Source organism: Nerophis lumbriciformis, linkage group LG02 (genome assembly GCF_033978685.3).
Source record: "Nerophis lumbriciformis linkage group LG02, RoL_Nlum_v2.1, whole genome shotgun sequence".
Taxonomy (NCBI): domain Eukaryota; kingdom Metazoa; phylum Chordata; class Actinopteri; order Syngnathiformes; family Syngnathidae; genus Nerophis; species Nerophis lumbriciformis.
Genome location: NC_084549.2, coordinates 43,661,723 through 43,682,309, shown reverse-complemented (window position 1 = coordinate 43,682,309; position 20,587 = coordinate 43,661,723). Strand labels below are relative to the sequence as shown.

The window sequence follows — 20,587 nt, the reverse complement described above, 5'->3', positions numbered from 1 at the left end:
GAGTGTGTAACATACAGTAGTGTATGGAACATTTTAAGATGGCTTGCAGTATATTTAATATGGACAGTCATCAACTGTGCTGTCTGTTTTATGTCAATCAAATGATCAATTACTTGTTTTCTATTTCCTGTCCCCTTTGTATTGGTCTCCTCTTGGCCACTCTTCTGCGACAATATTTGTTTTTCTCCTCCTCTCTCATTGTTGTTTGCTCTTCCCCGACGCTTTGCTTTACTCTCACAATAAAGCCTTTGTTTCATCTTCTCCTTGTAGTACCGTTGAAGGACAGTGTTAACCATGCAGTATATGTGCTGTATCTATTCATTTTACACCAGCACTGGGCTTTGGGAAATCGGTGGTGTTCCCACGTATCTATAATGTTTTAACTCCAGTCAAAGAATAGCTAATGAGGGCAAAAAAAAATGTAGCAAACTTTTAAATTTTTTTAAATTTTTGTCCTGTCCAGCTTCTCAGGCAAATCATATAGTTGATGTAGATGCCCATATCGGCTGTTCAGATTTACTTGACAAAAGAGAAGTGTGGTATACTTCTCTTTTTACTTTATTTGTATTTGACTTTATTAAATGTATTCATATTATCATTTGGTGCAGCCGGGCCGGAGCAGGAGGGGATAGAAAGAGAGAAAAAAGAAGACAGAGGGGGAAATTGTGGGGACAAGAAGGGGGATAAGACAGAGAGACAAAAACAACAACAGCAAACACAACAATAACAACAACAACAACAACAGAGCAACATCAGCAAATACGACATGTACAAACATGACGGTAAAAGTGATAGCAAAGAAGCAGTTAGCGAAATAAATAATAATACAGAAATGACAAAGAACATTATTAAACTACAAATGGAGCAATACAAATACCAATAGAAATAGCGCTATTGATAATGAACAATACCAATAATTTACCTCTATTTTTAACAATATAGTTGTTCAAATACAACAATACATATATGTAATGATAACTAGAGATACAAAAGAAAGCAGAAAAATGGAGGGCAAGAAAGAGAAGTAACCTATATTAACCTTGTGGATTGTTATAGTACCAATAGGTTAAGCTTTGTCAGTGTGCCATGTGTTATACCCAGTTTACCCTAAGGTAACAACGTTAATTTATGTTTGCTGAAACGTGATTATGTGCATGAATGTATGTATGTATATGTACTTGTATATGTACAGTATGTGTATATGTATGTTTGTACAGTGAATGTATATGTACAGTATGTGTATATGTATGTTTGTACAGTGAATGTATATGTACATGTATGTGTATATGTATGTTTGTACAGTGAATGTGCGTGTGGATGTACGAACTTTGAGTATGTAGGTATGTATTGTATTTGTGTATGTATGTGGGAGCGTAGATACCTATGTATGTACGTATGAATGAATAACGGTGTGTATGTGAGTATATGTGTATTTGTATGTACAATATATTTAACTACCAGTGTGTGTGGGAGCCAGTGTACGGCCCCAGCCACCCAGAGAGCCCAACCCACAAACAGCAGGTGTGGCGCCCAGGGAACCAGGGACCACCGGCCCCACACAGCCAGGCCGGCCAGCGACAGGAACCCGTGCCGCCCGGAAGAGCCAGCAGCAGGCCGCAGACAGACGCGCCCGGCAGAGGACAAGGCACGGGAGAAGCAGGGGACAGCCAGCCCACAAGCCAGCGAGAGACCACACCCCACACGGGCAGAAAGGCGGGACGCCCAGAGACTCCCCGCAACCGGACGGGAAGACCGCCCCCGCCCCACCAGCAACCGGGTCCCCACCCCCAGAGAGCACGGCGCGGCCCGCCCCAGGCCACCCCACCAAAGTCGGCTGCCGCAGGACCGCTCAGCACAGGGCCACCGGAACCACCCACCCCACCCGCAGGGACCCCAACGAAGGAGATGGAACAACCAGCAACCGCCCTGTCGAATTCCCCCCTTGGGGGAGGGGAAAAAATAATAATAATAATAACAAAAGTATTTAAAAAACACCATATGATCGCATATGCTTTTAATACATCCATTTAGCTGTCTTACATAACATGAGTTGTGCAAACCTTTTTGTTACAGAACTGTATTTTCATAAAATTCCTGCACTCTAATTTGTATTCATGGGAGTTGAAATAAATGGAAGAACATAAAGGAGGTGAAGAGCAACGTTTTTTTTTTTTTAATTGCTCTTTAATTTTCATAATAATGACAAAATAATTTGCTACTTTGCATTTTAATGACGCTGCCATGACATCCACCTTTGTTGTATTAGCAGCTGAAATGGCTGTCAGAGAGCTGCAAATGTCAAATGTTATGGAGTGGATGCTCACACATCTGTTTTCCTTTGACTGCCCTGCTGTCCTCTGCATGTGAGAAGACTCAAACAAGCTGTTCAGCAGCTGATCAAAAGATTAAGACAAAGTTTAAAATCTGGCTTTCATGTTATTTTCTGTCAGACATCTACACTAGGGCTGCGTATCTTTGGGTGTCCCACGATTCGATTCAATATCGATTCTTGGGGTCACGATTCGATTATAAATAAATTTTTATCGATTCAACGCGATTCTCGATTCAAAAACGATATTTTTCCGATTCAAAACGATTCTCTATTCATTCAATACATAGGATTTCAGCAGGATCTACCCCAGTCTGCTGACATGCAAGCAGAGTAGTATATTTTTTGTAAAAAGCTTTTATAATTGTAAAGGACAATGTTTTATCAACTGATTGCAATAATGTAAATTTGTTTTAACTATTAAATGAACCAAATATATGACTTTTTTTTATCTTTGTGCATTCGATCGTGTCCCTCGGGAAGTCCTGTGGGGAGTGCTCAGAGAGTATGGGGTATCGGACTGTCTGATTGTGGCGGTCCGCTCCCTGTATGATCAGTGTCAGAGCTTGGTCTGCATTGCCGGCAGTAAGTCGGACACGTTTGCAGTGAGGGTTGGACTCCGCCACGGCTGCCCTTTGTCACCGATTCTGTTCATAACTTTTATGGACAGAATTTCTAGGCACAGTCAAGACGTTGAGGGGATACGGTTTGGTGGCTGCAGGATTAGGTCTCTGCTTTTTGCAGATGATGTGGTCCTGATGGTGAGAAGCTCTACTATCCGGGAGGAGCTCACTGCTCCTCCACATCGAGAGGAGCCAGATGAGGTGGTTCGGGCATCTGGTCAGGATGCCACCTGAACGCCTCCCTAGGGAGGTGTTTAGGGCACGTCCAACCAGTAGGAGGCATCGGGGAAGACCCAGGACACGTTGGGAAGACCATGTCTCCCGGCTGGCCTGGGAACGCCTCAGGATCCCTCCGGAAGAGCTGGACGAAGTGGCTGGGGAGAGGAAAGTCTGGGCTTCCCTGCTTAGGCTGCTGCCCCCGCGCCCGACCTCGGATAAGCGGAAGAAGATGGATGGATGGATGGATTATCTTTGTGAAAATATTGGACACAGTGTGTTGTCAAGCTTATGAGATGCGAAGCAAGTGTAAGCCACTGTGACACTATTGTTCATTTGTATTTGTATTTTTATAAATGTCTAATGATAATGTCAATTAGGGATTTTTAATCACTGCTATGTTGAAATTGTAACTAATATTGATACTGTTGATAATATTCATTTTTGTTTCACTACTTTTGGTTTGTTCTGTGTTGTGTTTGTGTCTCCTCTCAATTGCTTTGTTTATTGCAGTTCTGAGTGTTGCTGGGTCGGGTTTGGTTATGGAATTGGATTACATTGTTATGGTATTGCTGTGTATTGTTTTGTTGGATTGATTAATACAAATTAAAAATAAAACTTAAAAAAAAATTAAAAATTAAAAAATTAAAAATTAATTAATTAATAAAAAATAAAAAAATTGATTTTTGTAAAATGAGAATCGATACTGAATTGCACAACGTGAGAATCGCGATTTGAATTCGAATAGATTTTTTCCCACACCACTAATCTACACTGTCTTGACCTCCTAAAGGCAAAGGCAAATGGGCTTTCTGTCTGTGAACGTGGAGGGGTGTTGACAGTATAAGTGATTTTGACGGTTATGCGTCAAAATGGTAAACCCAAAAAAATTTCACTTTAACTGGCATAGTTATAACTTAATGGCAAAGATTACTTCCTGGCTAAGGCAACACATACCATTGCCATCTAATGTCTTGGAATTGCAACTGCATGCTCTATAAAATACTGTGCAGTACAGTACTTGCAAATGAGACAGAGAAGTGTAATGTTGTCTGTCTATCTGTGTTGGCCCTGTGATGAGATGGCGACTTGTCCAGGGTGTACACCGCCTTCCGTCCAAATGCAGCTGAGATAGGCTCCAGCACCCCTTGCGACCCCAAAAAAAGGGACAAGCGGTAGAAAATGGATGAATGGAAGTGTAAAAAAAACAAGATGACAATAGGACAACATAGCTCAGCATTAAAGATGGCAGCCACAGTACTGTGCTCTCTCGTAGTTGTTGGGTTTTTCTTATGTTTTTGCATTGAACAAATAGAGCACCGTCTAACAAGTCAAATTCCTTGTGCATGTGTCCAATAAATCTGATTCCGATTTTGAAAAGTAAAAGCAAAAAAATCAAAAAATATTTTTATATTAACAATTATTAACACATTTGAACACACACAAAAGTTCAGAAAATTGGTATCATTACAAATCAAATGTGAAAAGGCACCTATCTCCAGCTGGGATAGACTCCAGCTCACCCGAAACCCTAATGAGGACACGCTGTATAGAAAATAGATGGACATTATATAAATGTGCGATTCTATCAAATTGGATTAGTTCAGTTTTTAATATGCAGTGTTTATATACAGTAGATGTGTATCAAATATTGTTTTGATTAGGAATCTGATTTACATTTTTTTAAATGTTCAAATCCTAAATTACATCTGTTCACAAAAGTTTCAGCCTTTGGCGAAGGTCTGCATTCTTTTAGGACCCCTTGTTATGAAAGCATCATCTTATGCTTTGATGGAATTGGGATGCCACAGGCACCCAGGGGATTTTAGGTCCACTTTCATGTGCCTTATGAATATTTATAGGCAATATTGCCATTTCTGGAAGGTTGCGTCTCTATGCTAATTATTCCAGTCTTTCTCTGGATAGTTCCATGCTGGCTTCAAATAATGCATTATGTATTATGGATTAGATATACACTAATGCGCTGATAAATTATACAGAATTCACAAACCAGTGTGAAAACTGTTAAAGCTGCTGTCATTTACATCAGGTAAAACAGCCCACCCAGAGGTTACGTGCGGCAGATGTGTGTTTGTGTGTGTATGTGTGTGTTTGGTGTATGTGACAAGGATCTGATGTGACAGCAGTTATCTCAGGAACTGCTTTGCTCTTTCAAGTCGACGTCGGCATGCACCTCCCCATTAACTGTGACTCTATTCACACGTTCAAGGGAAGCACCATCGATTTTTTTCGCCTCCCTCCCAATTCCTCTTTTACCATTTCCAACAGAACTGACCCTGACAGCCTCTTGCAGTCTGTCGCTGACTTCCTCCCGGCTTCATCACTCATTGTCACCCCAGATAACTAATTATAAGAGGTTTTTCCCTCAAAACCGCTTACTAGGGCAGGAAAACTCAATGTCTCTCAAAGTTTGAAGACAGATTTTTTTTTAGCCCTATCGAGGCAAATCCTTTAAGAGAAAGAGCAGGAAATAAAACTTTGAATGCACAGATACGTTGACAATTTTCTTTTGATGATTGCTAAGCTCACAAGGGCACATTTCATTGAAAATTAACATTAACAGCTAAATGGTTACCAAACCATTAAGTGTGAAGATGTTGTGGAGAATGCATATATTTTTAAGAGTACTTTCTTTATTCATAGCCATGTTTAAAGCAGCTAATGTTTTCCCATGTGTACTCTTTATGCTTGTGTCCACAAGTAAATTCTGTGCCTTACCTTGAAGGCGTTGGAATGTGGGAGTATGATATACTCCCTTTTTACCTTATCAGTATTAAAACAATGAGGCTGTATTCCTTTCTGGGCAAGGTGGGGGCTGTTTTCGTATTCAATAAATTGTCTCTTACCGTTGGATTATCAGACCGCTTCTAGATGCTGGTATTACAGCATTGTAAGGGCGGTCTCCTAAAGCTTTAGTAAAACTTGATAATATTCCTATTCTGTCTTGATGGTCCTTCTTACTCAACATATATGTCATCTGAAAGAACTTGGGATTGATCAGTGACTTTTATTCCCTGAGAGGAAGACTGGTCAGACGCAACAATGTCTATAGATGTTTGCATTCATCCAGGTCATTGCATTCTCAGAATATTCTTCATATGCTGCTGCTCAAGTCCTGACTAGAACCAGAAAATATGACCATATTAGTCCAGGGCTCAAGTCATTGCACTGGCTTTCTGTTGCTCAAAGAATAGACTTTAAAACAGCTCTCCTTGTTACAAGTCTTTTCATGGTCTTGTGCCACAGTACATTTCCGACATGTTTGAGCTATAAGAACCATCTCGAGCTCTGAGAACCTCAGGGAGTGGTCTCCTGCTGGTGCCCAGAATCAGGACGAAACATGGTGATAGTGTGTTTCAGTTGTCTGCTCCTAAAATCTGGACTAGTCTTCCTGAAGATGTGAGACGGGCCTCAACGTTGGCAATGTTCAAATCCGGGCTGAAAACACATATCTAATTGTGCATACAACAACTGAAGTGTTTTATCTACACTATTTGATGATTTTGATTAATGATTATTTTCATGATTAATTTATTTTTAATTTTGCTTTTTAATTTTATGTAGAGCAGTTTGTATTGTCTTGTGTACGAATTGTGTTCTATGAATAAAAATGCCTGGACTGTTCAATTTGTATTAAGTTGCTCTGTGGGTGGAGCGGACACAATCAACAGAGCTTCCATAGTTCCGCGCATTGCCGCATTTTAGTTTCCCACAATCCTTGCGGATAGTTTACACTTTTCTGTTATGGCGCCCTACACTGACGAAGAGGAAGTGGAGCTGCTCCTCCTGCTTGTTTTGCAAAGCAATGAAGTAAAGAGACGGCAGTGGTATGTACAGACATCGAATGAACGACCTGCTCAGTGGACTTGTGGTTAGAGTGTCCGCCCTGAGATCGGTAGGTCGTGAGGTTAAATCACCAAAATGATTCCCGAGCGCAGCCACCACTGGTGCTCACTGCTCCCCTCACCTCCCAGGCGGTGGAACAAGTGGATGGGTCAAATGCAGAGGGTAATTTCACCACACTTAGTGTGTATGTGACTATCAGTGGTACTTTAACATTTTTAACTTTAAAAGCCACAAGAGAAGGGGAAGGGGAGTATTCTTGGCGAGTAGTACTCACTAAAGGTTGCTCGGAGAAAAGCGTTACAGCCAGTTTGACTTGACACATCAACTGTGTTAAAAATTGACTCAAAGGTGAGTAGTGGAAAACTTTTTTGTTTCTTTTTGCACAATTTAGATTTTTTTGATGTGTCACGTGTAATGCGGATTGATGTGGAAAGTACCGTATTTTTCGGACTATAAGTCGCAGTTTTGTTCATTGTTTGGCCGGAGGTGCGACTTATACTCATGAGCGACTTATGTGTGAAATTATTAACACATTACCGTAAAATATCAAATAATATTATTTAGCTCATTCACGTAAGAGACTAGACGTATAAGATTTCATGGGATTTAGCGATTAGGAGTGACAGATTGTTTGGTAAACGTATAGCATGTTCTATATGTTATAGTTATTTGAATGACTCTTACCATAATATGTTACGTTAACATACCAGGCACCTTCTCAGTTGGTTATTTATGCGTCATATAACGTACACTTATTCAGCCTGTTGTTCACTATTCTTTATTTATTTTAAATTGCCTTTCAAATGTCTATTCTTGGTGTTGGGTTTTACCAAATACATTTCCCCCAAAAATGCGACTTATACTCCGGTGCGACTTATATATGTTTTTTTCCTTCTTTATTATGCATTTTCGGCCGGTGCGACTTATACTCCGGAGCGACTTATACTCCGAGAAATACGGTACACGCCGAGCAGTGTTTTGAGTGACACAAGTGTGCGGAGCAGAGTCCGTGCAGTCATTAAATTTGAGCTTCGCGCGCACAGGCCTTCGGACCTCTGCGGATTCTGTTCCGCCAACATTCTGCCCAAGTATGTTTGAGCCTTTAGAAGACGTTTCGCCTGTCATCTGAGCAGGCTTCATGCTCATAGACTTAGATTGGTCAGATCTAATCCAAAACTGAGGTATTGCGTGATTAAAACGTGATGCTGTTTACATGCGTATTTATGATTTTTATTTCATGAATAGTCAGAAACATTTCTGTATGGCCATTAGCGAGGGATAGAAACCTGCACACATAAGGTACGTTGCGCATAATACAAAAGTAGCAGAGAGCTAGAAAACAGAGCAAGCTTCTCTCGTCAGCAGCGCAGGGAGACGCGCGGCCGCTCTTCTTCATTTCAGTTTCAGAGCCGACGTGCTTGTGCGTGTCAAAGTAGAAGCAGACTGAACTGTCAATGCTACTAAGACGCCGGACACTGGATTACTTCCCCCAGCAGCAAGACGCCACTGCAGCACCCCATAGTTAAGACAATACAGCCAAACTATTGATACACTTGACAGCTAATGCAGAAGTCCCGCAAAGCTCCTCAAAAGTTATGTTTAATCAAATTTACTTTAGTATAATTTTTTATAATTTTTCATTTTAGGGTGTTTGTGTAAACAAAAGTTCCTTTGTAGGTCATGAATCCAAAGTTATAAAAGACTTCGAATTATTATGTTTTATTAAAAAAATTATTTCCTCCTCCAATCATATTTACCTTGTCATTGTAGATTTCTTAAAAACAGGGGCGCCAAAACCTCCCTCCCACTGAACATTGGAATTGTCCCAACTCTACCACCTGACACAACGCCCCTTCTTAAAATGAATGTTGAACCCAATATTGTGTAACGTCTTGTGAGATGACTGTGTCGCCACACTTCTATCAATAATTGTTTTAGACAGGATGATATCCCAGTATGCAGAGGGAGGAGACACCATCTAACTGGTAAAAATCCAGCAGATTTTTCACTTTCATCTGGTGATTCCATCCATCCATCCATTTTCAACCGCTTGTCCCTTTCCGGGTCACGGGGGGTGCTTGAGCTTATCTCAGCTGCATTCGGGCGGAAGGTGGGGTACACCCTGGACAAATGGGTTGTACTTGTATAGCGCTTTTCTACCTTCAAGGTACTCAAAGCGCTTTGACACTACTTCCACATTTACCCATTCACACACACATTCACACACTGATGGAGGGAGCTGCCATGCAAGGCGCTAACCAGCACCCATCAGGAGCAAGGGTGAAGTGTCTTGCTCAGGACACAACGGACATGACGAGGTTGGTACTAGGTGGGGATTGAACCAGGGACCCTCGGGTCGCGCACGGCCATTCTTCCACTGCGCCACGCCGCCCAACACTAGATAACTGAGACTATCAAACAACTAAAAAGACTATTTCAAAACGGATGAATAAAAATGGTGTAAAGGCAGAAATTGTCTGCATGTTGTTAACACATTTCCAGAAGGAGAAACAAGTCAAGACTCACACACGTTTTCAACACACTAATTAAGCACAAAACGTGGGTCAATCCTTATGATACTAATATTCAGTCAAAACAATGGAAGCATTATCACTGTGCGCAGAAAATGAGAGCACACGTCTAACCGTCAGCAGGCAAGGTCAGTCCCACTGTCTTTTGGAACCAGAGTGCACTATTGACAATGGGCTTCCTGGCAAAGGGTACGACTAATTACTACGCTCCAGTGCCGCACAAATTGTTGGAGGCCTTTAAAACCAAGATGAGTGGCAAATTCACCGATGGTGTCCTCCTTTTCTTGCACACTAAGCAAAGCACTGTACCAATCTTCTTAGCCGTAAATTCCCGACTATAAACCGCTAATTTTTCCCTACACTTTAAACCCTGTGGCTTATGAAACAGTGCAGCTAATTTGTGAATTTTTCTTCACTAACGGCCATAAGGCAAATTATTTTAGTTTTTTTTTTTAAAACAAGTAAATACACTGAAAGGGTGTGTTAAAGTTTATGCTATGGCATCATCTTTTAAGTTAAAGTACCAATGATTGTCACACACCCATCACCCTTGATCACCCCCTGGGAGGTGAGGGGAGCAGTGAGCAGCGGTGGCCGCGCCCGGGAATCATTTTTGGTGATTTAACCCCCAATTCCAACCCTTGATGCTGAGTGCCAAGCAGGGAGGTAATTTTTATAGTCTTTGGTATGACCCGGCCGGAGTTTGAACTCACAACCTACCGATCTCAGGGCGGACACTCTAACCACTGGGCTACTGAGTAGGTCTTTTGGACAAGTTCGCTCACTGGAATTGCTGCAGTCTCCTTCCATTTAGTGCTTTCAACCGGAAGTAGACTTATGAAACCATCCAACGTGTGATGTCCGTAGGCAGGGGCGTAGGAAAAGGTTTAACATTGGGGGGCTCACACACACACACACACACACACACACACACACACACACACACACACACACACACACACACACACACACACACACACACACACACACACACACACACACATGCACACCCGCACACAGACACAATTTTCCTCAGATACTGCCTCTTGTCTGCTCGTTAATATGCCAAAACACTGGACAAGTGTGCATTTATAGGGTGACTTTCTTGTGCAGTCATAGAGACAGCATGCCAATTTTTGTGTGCTTTAAATTTTTTAATAGCTTTTTTACAATTTCTAAATTCAGGGTGATAATTGTGGGCTCTGATTTAAAATAAAATAGTGGGAGTTTGTCCTAGTAAAGGCCTTGCAATAAAAACACAAATCTCCCTTCTGTACGGCATCACAATGAAGTCAAGGAAAGACCTTGAACCACTTTTCTTATTTGTTTGACAGAACTTGAGTGTCCATTGATTTTGGTTGTGGCAACATGTCACACAATGTCAGTGAACTGCACTTATTAAAAGCAAGCAACACCATTTCCCACCTGTTTGTAAACTCTTGCAAAATATCCAGTGTTATATGTTACTCTTTTCTTACCTGTCGGTTTGCTCCTTTCTCTACATGACTTTGACTTACCTTCCTCAAACCTGTGATGTTTCTGCATGGCAATAACATATTTACGACAACATTACATGCTGTAATGTACTGTATCAGCATTTAACTTATAAATACAACCCAAACCCTCTAGCACTGTAGAAATGGTTATATAATTAACATATTAAATTAAAATGTATCTTAAAAATCTACGTGACATCAGCTGTTCTTCTTTCTTATTATAATCCATTATATGATTTTGAAATTTCCACCGGACACTCCCTTCTCTGCCCTGATTTGATTAGTTATTCTCATGTTAAAATAGAATTGTTTAAAAAGTAATAATAGGCTGACCTTCCTCAGAGTCTCCACCTGTCATTACTTCCTCACTATTCTCTGTATATCATTCTACTGTTAAGACATAATTGCACATCATATCTAATATCATTTTATACATTTTGATAAATAGTCAAGTATAATTAGGGGTCTTTGTGTTGTAGTGTAACTAATACTCACACTAACGTTACTCTTTTTAAAATAAAGTAAGACCTGCTGGTGTCTCATTCTTTCTTTAGTGGTGGCATTTTGCTCTCTGGAAGAGGATAACAAAACATTTAACAAGTATTTACGTTAATTGGGAACACTGACAATGTTAGCAATTAAAAAATGGACAAGTGACCATGCCAGAAATAAGAAGATCTAACTAAAAATACATTGTTTCTAAATATGAATATGAACAAACGACAAGATGTTATAAACAAGCAATATTCACGACCGTCTGCTTGTTAGTGTTGTCCTGTCAGCCTGCACTAAGTGCACTCTATCTCTCACTCTCCCAGCTCCACAGTCAGAGCTGGTAAAGTAAGTCACATGACATTGTGGGGAGCTTTCAAAATAAAAGTGTGCGTCTTTCTCCAATACTAGTTCCTGTTCCTACGCCCTTGTCTGTAGGAGTGTTGTCATGCATATTTGTATGTGCCATCGTAATGTAAACAAGCAAGCGTTGTTTGCATTAGCATTAGCTAATATGCAAACACGTTTACGAGTGTCTGTGTAAGTATTATTACCTTAGAATTACATTATTTTTGTATTGTTTGAGTTTCACAAATTATTTAGTATATTCACCAAGACGTTACTGTGGACTTTGTGAGTCTGATTAGCTGATTGGAGAGCGAGCTTCCGCAGAAAGTGGGTCCATGACGATGACTTCTGTTTTGTTTGATCAGCTGTTTTACTGCCGTGTTACAGACACCGTTTGGAAACAATTAAGGTTCTGTGAATAAACATTTACAGAATATTTCTGTTTAAAATCGAGTGGGTGCGGCTTATATACCGGTGCGCACTACAGTCTGGAAAATACAGTAAATTAGTTTGGGGAGACCATTCCAGTCGCTTCATTTTTGCCGGCTTTATCCATTTCAAAACAACTTTTGATGTGTGTTTGGGAATGTTGTCCTGTCATCATGGCCTATTTCCAAAATTGATTTGATCTTGATTCATAAGCGTCAAAATAAGGGGTGTCCAAGCTTTTTGACTCGGGGGCCGCATTGGGCTAAATAATTTTGGCAGGTGGCCGAAAGCGGATTGCATGCAAAGTAACAATATATATACACACACATACATATAGCCTATTCATACATATGTATGAATAAATTAAATACATACATGATAAATGTATACAGTTGTGCTCATAAGTTTACATACCCTGGTATGCTTAATGGTTGTGTGAAGCTATTTATTGGCAAACAACTGTATTTACTCTTTTTAAATCAAAATGACAAAAGAAAGTACCCAAATGACCCTGATCAAAAGTTTACATACCCCAGTGACTTTGATCTGATAACATGCACAAAAGTTGACACAAACAGGTTTGAATGGCTAATCAAGGTTCCAATCCTCTCCTGTGACATGTTTGTTTGTAATTAATGTGTGTGTGTATAAAAGGTCAGTGAGTTTCTGGGCTTCTGACAGACCATTGCATCTTTCATCCAGTGCTACACGGATGGTTCTGGATTCTGAGTCATGGGGAAGGCAAAATAATTGTCAAAGGATCTGCGATAAAAGGTAATTGAATTGCATAAAACAGGTAAGGGGTATAAAAAGCCAATCAGCAGTGTTCAAACGCTGATTAAGAAGTGGAAAATGAGGGATTCAGGTAGACCAGCAAAGATTTCAGCCACAACTGCCAGAAAAATTGTTTGAGATGCAAAGAAAAATCCACAAATAACTTCAGCTGAAATACAGGACTCTCTGAAAAATTGTGGTGTGGCCACTTTGCAATAACTTGATGGCTTCGTCAAAGAACGTTGATAGTAGTTGTATTGATGAAAAAAAATGATTCTACTGTGCTCACTTCTTTCATTCAGACTGTAGCCTCCACATAAAACAAAAGTGAAGCGACATTAGAACATCATCTCCCAATCCTGCCTTACAGTCAGTGTGTTGAGATGACCCTAGATTGGTTATCCGTGATTATCCAGGGTGTCAAACTTGGGTCAAATCAACTTTGAAAGTCCATGACTCTTACCTTGACAACACAATGTCCACTGGGTTTATACAGATAAACACAAACGTCCCGAACCAATCTACAAACAAACCGGTCATAGCTTTCTGAACTCCTATAACTTTTAAAGAAGAATGTTATGATCTCGACTCCACTCAGACTTGTTGATCTGGTAAGGATCCTCACATCCAATTATGACTGTTTTGTCTTTATAACAATGAAGGGACTTATTATCTAGTGACTCAGAGTATTTCTTCATCGTATCAAAGCCTGTGCAATGTTTTTTTTCCACTGAGTAGTTCGGAAATATCACATGTGCATTGGATAGCGCTAATGTGAACAATGACTCTCAGTAAACAATGCCTTCCAATATACATGTAGCTGCCAGTGATGCATTGTGGGATACTTCAGCAAAAAGCCCGAAGGCTTCTATAAACAAAAATATTAAAGGAGACAAGAGCGAGTATGAGTATTCTGCAGAGTTGTAAATACGTTTCTGTGTTACTGAAGGCTGTTGTTCCTGCGTTATTGACACAAACAAAACATTCTGCACGTTTTGCATGCGGTTGTATGCTTGCTGTGGAGGAGGATCTCCACTCGCGTGGCAAATACATTGCCTTTTGTGACCGCTTGTACTTGATTACCAAATAAATGCACAACGCAAAGAAACACTACCCTCTCTCACTTTTAATGCCATCCATCCATCCATCCATCTTCTTCCGCTTATCCGAGGTCGGGTCGCGGGGGCAGTAGCCTAAGCAGGGAAGCCCAGACTTCCCTCTCCCCAGCCACTTCTTCCATCTCTTCCCTGGGGATCCCGAGGCGTTCCCAGGCCAGCCGGGAGACATAGTCTTCCCAACGTGTCCTGGGTCTTCCCCGTGGCCTCCTACCGGTTGGACGTGCCCTAAACACCTCCCTAGGGAGGCGTTCGGGTGGCATCCTGACCAGATGCCCGAACCACCTCATCTGGCTCCTCTCGATGTGGAGGAGCAGCGGCTTTACTTTGAGCTCCCCCTGGATGACAGAGCTTCTCACCCTATCTCTAAGGGAGAGCCCCGCCACCCAGCGGAGGAAACTCATTTCGGCCGCTTTTACCCATGATCTTGTACTTTCGGTCATAACCCAAAGCTCATGACCATAGGTGAGGATGTGAACGTAGATCGACCGGTAAATTGAGAGCTTTGCCTTCCGGCTCAGCTCCTTCTTCATCACAACGGATCGATACAGCGTGCGCATTACTGAAGACGCCGCACCAATCTGCCTGTCGATCTCACGATCCACTCTTCCCTCACTCGTGAACAAGACTCCGAGGTACTTGAACTCCTCCACTAGAGGCAGGGTCTCCTCCCCAACCCGGAGATGGCACTCCACCCTTTTCCGGGCGAGAACCATGGACTCGGACTTGGAGGTGCTGATTCTCATCTCAGTCGCTTCACACTCAGCTGCGAACCGATCCAGTGAGAGCTGAAGATCCACACTGAGAGGAGCCAGATGAGGTGGTTCGGGCATCTGGTCAGGATGCCACCCGATCGCCTCCCTCGGGAGGTGTTTAGGGCACGTCCGACCGGTAGGAGGCCACGGGGAAGACCCAGGACACGTTGGGAAGACTATGTGTTCCGGCTGGCCTGGGAACGCCTCGGGATCCCCGGGAGGGGCTGGACGAAGTGGCTGGGGAGAGGGAAGTCTGGGCTTCCCTGCTTAGGCTGCTGCCCCCGCGACCCGACCTTGGATAAGCGGAAGAAGACAGATGGATGGATGGATGTCATAATTACTCAAATTACAATATAAAATCGATTAATTGTGCAGCCCTAATTGTGGCCAAATCTCTGTCTCGTCTGACCATACAACATTTGTCCAGAAGGCATTCATTCGGCTGGTCCATGTGTCCTGCCTAAAAGTGTTGATTTCGCACCAGGATCTTCTTTCTTGATAGGCACCCTCTTAAATCCTTGGTAAATACTGTATGTGTTCCATCAGTTTCAAGCCCATGGCAGGGTTTAGACATGGTGGTTACTTGGGTTGTAACTGAACATCCTAGTTTCTTCCAGAGCTTGGAAAAGTGTTGACATATCAAAAAAAGGATGTATAATTGTCTGAATTGATAACGGCAGCAAACAACTTTCCCAACTTGTGTAAATCTACAATGCTCATTGTATCTTTACTAAGTTTGCTAGACTTTCAATTGTTCCAAGTATTGCGGTCCAAACAATTGTTTCAATGCAAACATAGACAAATTACCAGCTCGGACAAGCATGATCACTAATGAGAAGTTACAAGAGATTGGCCTTGTTAAGTTATAAATCATTCTAGGACCTTCAGCACGACAAGATTATGTGAATGTACTGTACGTGTATTCAATGCATATTCACACTTGTGCTGCACATTCTTGTTAGTTTATTGTTTTTTTAATTGAAAATGTATATTGTATACCGTATTTTCCGCACTATAAGGCGCACCGGATTATTAGCCGCACCTTCAATGAATGGCATATTTCATAACTTTGTCCACCAATAAGCCGCCCCGGACTATAAGCCGCGCCTACGCTGCGCTAAAGGGAATGTCAAAAAAACAGTCAGATAGGTCAGTCAAACTTTAATAATATATTAAAAACCAGCGTTCTAACAACTCTGTCCCAAAATGTACGCAAATGTGCAATCACAAACATAGTAAAATTCAAAATAGTGCAGAGCAATAGCAACATAATGTTGCTCGAACGTTAATGTCACAACACACAAAATAAACATAGCGCTCACTTTCTGAAGTTATTCTTCATTCGTAAATCCTTCGTCTTCGGTGTCCGAAGTGAAAAGTTGGGCAAATGTGAGATCCAAAATGGACGGTTCCGTCTCGTCGAAGTCATCGGAGTCAGTGTCACTGTTATCCAGCAGTTCTGTGAATCCTGCCTTCCGGAAAGCTCGGACCACAGTTGTGACCGAAATATCTGCCCAGGCATTTACGATCCACTGGCAGATGTTGGCGTCGTCTGGCGCTGCCTCCGTCTTAGTGAATGTGTGTTCGCCTTCTGTCATCCATTGTTCCCACGCAGTTAGCAGTCTAGCTTCGAATGCCCTGTTGACACCAATATCTAGCGGCTGGAGGTCTTTTGTCAATCCACCCGGAATGACGGCGAGTATTGAATTAAGCGTGTAAGCGTGTCTCTTAAAGTGATGTTATGAGCTAGCAAATATAACAACTACACTACCCAGCATGCAACGATAGTTACGAGCATGCGCGGTAGCCCTGAGAAGCGTTGTATGCTGGCAGTTAGAATGTGGTTATGAGCACGCTGTGAGTAAACGTTGAGAACTCAGTTAACACGCCTCGTCTGCATTATTTATAATTAGACAGACAACACACTTAATAGGAGCCATTTTGGGGTCTTTACATAAACACACAAATGGAAATGAAACGTCACATATCCCAGCATGCACCGCGCGCTTCTTCGTCATCCACTGTTCCCACGCAGTTAGCAGTCTAGCTTCGAATGCCCTGTTGACACCAATATCTAGCGGCTGGAGGTCTTTTGTCAATCCACCCGGAATGACGGCGAGTATTGAATTAAGCGCGTAAGCGTGTCTCTCAATGTGATGTTATGAGCTAGCAAATATAACAACTACACTACCCAGCATGCAACGATAGTTACGAGCATGCGCGGTAGCCCTGAGAAGCGTTGTTGTATGCTGGGAGTTAGAATGTGGTTATGAGCACGCTGTGAGTAAACGTTGAGAACTCAGTTAACACGCCTCGTCTGCATTATTTATAATTAGACAGACAACACACTTAATAGGAGCCATTTTGGGGTCTTTACATAAACACACAAATGGAAATGAAACGTCACATATCCCAGCATGCACCGCGCGCTTCTTCTTCTTCCGGGGGCGGGTGGTTGCTTACAGTACAAGAAGAAGCGCTTCCTGTTCTATGGGGGCGGGTGCTTACATTGGCGGTTGCTTGCGTAGAAGAAGAAGCGCTTCCTGCTCTACCGGGAAAAAAGATGGCGGCTGTTTACCGAAGTTGCGAGAACGAAACTTTATGAAAATGAATCTTAATATTTATCCATATATAAAGCGCACCGGGTTAAAAGCCGCACTGTCAGCTTTTGAGTAAATTTGTGGTTTTTAGGTGCGGCTAATGGTGCGGAAAATACGGTAATTATTATATCATTGAAAAAGTTTCTAAAATGCAATACAAATGGTTATGGTTTGAGTATATTTCAAACATGTATACAATTACAACATGATAAATCACAATTTGCAGTTTCTCTTTTTAACATGTTTGAGAAGGTGTAAGAAGAAGCACAGCTTATTTAATCGTACCCCTTTTCTATTACATAGCAATTGCTAACACTTTTCTTTACTTCCTGTTCTCAATGTATTCACAATATACTCCATGAATAATAACATTTATAAAAATAAATAGTGAAGTAAGTTGTATTGCATATAGTGAGATGAATAAGATTATCAATAGGTTCAGAATGTTGATCATGGTTCTTTTTTTTGTACTTTGAACAGTTTCTTAAATTAGATCATGTTAGCACATTGTTTGATTTCTTTGCTTAATCCATTCCATAATTTAATTTCACATACTGATATGCTAAAGATTTTGGGTGTTGTACATGCATACAAATGTTTAAGTTACATTTTTCTCTGAGGTTATATTTCTCTTCCTTTGTTGAGAAGAATTATTGTACATTCTTGGAAAGCAGGCTATAGTTTGTTTTGTGCATAATTTTAGCTGTTTGCAAATTCACTATATCGTGGAATTTCAATATTTTCTGTTCAATAAATAAAAGGTTTGTATGTTCTCTATATCCAACATTATGTATTATTCTGACTGATCTTTTTTGTAACACAGTTAGTGACTGAAGCGTACTTTTGTAGTTATTTTGCCACATTTCTGCACAATAACTCAGATAAGGTAATGCTCACAGTAAAGGATATGAAGTGGTTTTTGGTCCAATACATATTTAGCTTTATTCATTAATGACGCATTTCTTGCCACCTTATGTTGTACATTTGTTGTACGAGATTTCCAGTTCATTTTATTATCAATCATTACACCTAGAAATTTGATTGAATCTACTCTTTCAATGCCTATTACGCCTATTTGTATTTGTGTTTGACTTTCCCTTCTACTGTTACTCCATCCATCCATTTTCTACCGCTTATTCCCTTTGGGGTCGCGGGGGGCGCTGGAGCCTATCTCAGCTACAATCGGGCGGAAGGTGGGGTACACCCTGGACAAGTCGCCACCTCATCGCAGGGCCAACACAGATAGACAAACAACATTCACACTCACATTCACACACTAGGGCCAATTTAGTGTTGCCAATCAACCTATCCCCAGGTGCATGTTTTTGGAGGTGGGAGGAAGCCGGAGTACCCGGAGGGAACCCACGCAGTCACGGGGAGAACATGCAAACTCCACACAGAAAGATCCCGAGCCCGGGATTGAACCCAAGACTACTCAGGACCTTCGTATTGTGAGGCAGATGCACTAACCCCTCTTCCACCGTGCTGCCCTTCTACTGTTACTGAATAGCATTATTTGAGTTTGACTGAGATTCAAAGGTAGTCTGTTTTTGTCAAACCATCTGAAATGTGTTAATATCTACTGTTATTATTTCTATTACCTTTTGTGTGTTTTCTCCTGAACAAAAAGCAGTTGTGTCGTCCGCGAATAATACTAATTTTAAGTATTTTGTAACTTTACTAATGTCATTTACATAAAGATTGAACAATTTTGGTCCTTGTATTGATCCCTGTGGTACGCCACAGGATATATTTAGCGTTGTAGATGTGTGTTCGCCTAGCTTCACATATTGCTTCCTGTTGGTTAAGTAGCTTCTTATGCAGTTTAAGACCAACCCTCTGATGCCATACAATTCTAATTTTTGGATCCCATTCAGTGGGATGCATGTTTCGATGTTGATTTAATTTTCCTTTGATTGCAGAAAGTTGACCACTTGCTCTCCTCCATAATTCACAGCTTTCGCGCAGGATCTTGGTTTAATTCGGTGCCCTGTCACGATAATATTATTAATTGGTGAACCATTTTATCCATGATATTCCTCAGCATGATGATGTTTTGTTTCACTGCAATATTTTCCTCTTGGAGAATCTTCATTTCTTGACAGATTTCCTGAAAAACCCTTCTCATGTTATTATTCTGAGTTTGCAGAATTTTTATATTTTCCTGCAGACTTTTCAGATCTCCTTTGTATTCTGATCTTGCTTTTCTCGGATCTTCTTTAAGTTCTCTTATTATTCTTCCCAGGTCTGCTTTGTGATCTAATCCTGCATTTTCTATGTCATCAATTATTTTTTTGTACCATCAAGTCTTGCTTCCCATCGTGTCCTGTGTCCAACATCAAATCTTGCTTCTCACATTGTCCTTTAACCAGAGAATCTAATTTTTTAGGTGACAACAAAGGTTTCAGGATTTGAGTTTTTCTTTTAGATTTTGACATCGCTTGCAGTTCGCTGACGTCAGTGCCTTTTGCATCAGCTCGTTAATGGCAGTTGCTTCTTTAGCGACTTGCGGCACTTTTAACTTGTTTATTTCAACAATTTTGTACCTTGCGCCGTTCAAAGGTCAACTTGAGGCTTCAGCCTGTCAACTTACATCATTCTTTGTTGTTTGAAGCACTTTAAAACAGCTTCAAACTCTCGCCGTAGCTTCTGTTTGCTAAGCAACAGCTTTAAATTGCGGTGGGGGCTGTTGGCTTCAGGCCAACGGCACTTCCCACTCGCCTTATTTCAGCGAATCAGTTACTCCCTTCAGTTACTGTAATTTTACTGTTAAATAAACGCACTCAGGTGCTGAGAGCGATGCACAGGGTCAGTAACGCGAGGCTCTACAGTTATGACTGGCGGACATGTCTGTCACTCATATGTCAGGGAACGCGGAGAAAGAAAAGAAAACAGCCTCTTGCTGTTATGTAATCGCATTGATTAAAACCTCAATGTCAATTTGATGTCGATTAATCGTGCAGCCCTATTATTCAGCCCTGAATTATTATGATTAATGCATCTATGTCTGCG

General features: G+C 41.3%; 1 protein-coding gene across 5 annotated transcripts in view; it reads right to left on the bottom strand.

The window, feature by feature from the left end:
* The window catches only part of smap1 (small ArfGAP 1), a 265,913-nt gene that overhangs the window by 133,216 nt on the left and 112,110 nt on the right, over positions 1–20,587 (bottom strand). The gene's annotated exons all lie outside the window — the stretch shown is intronic.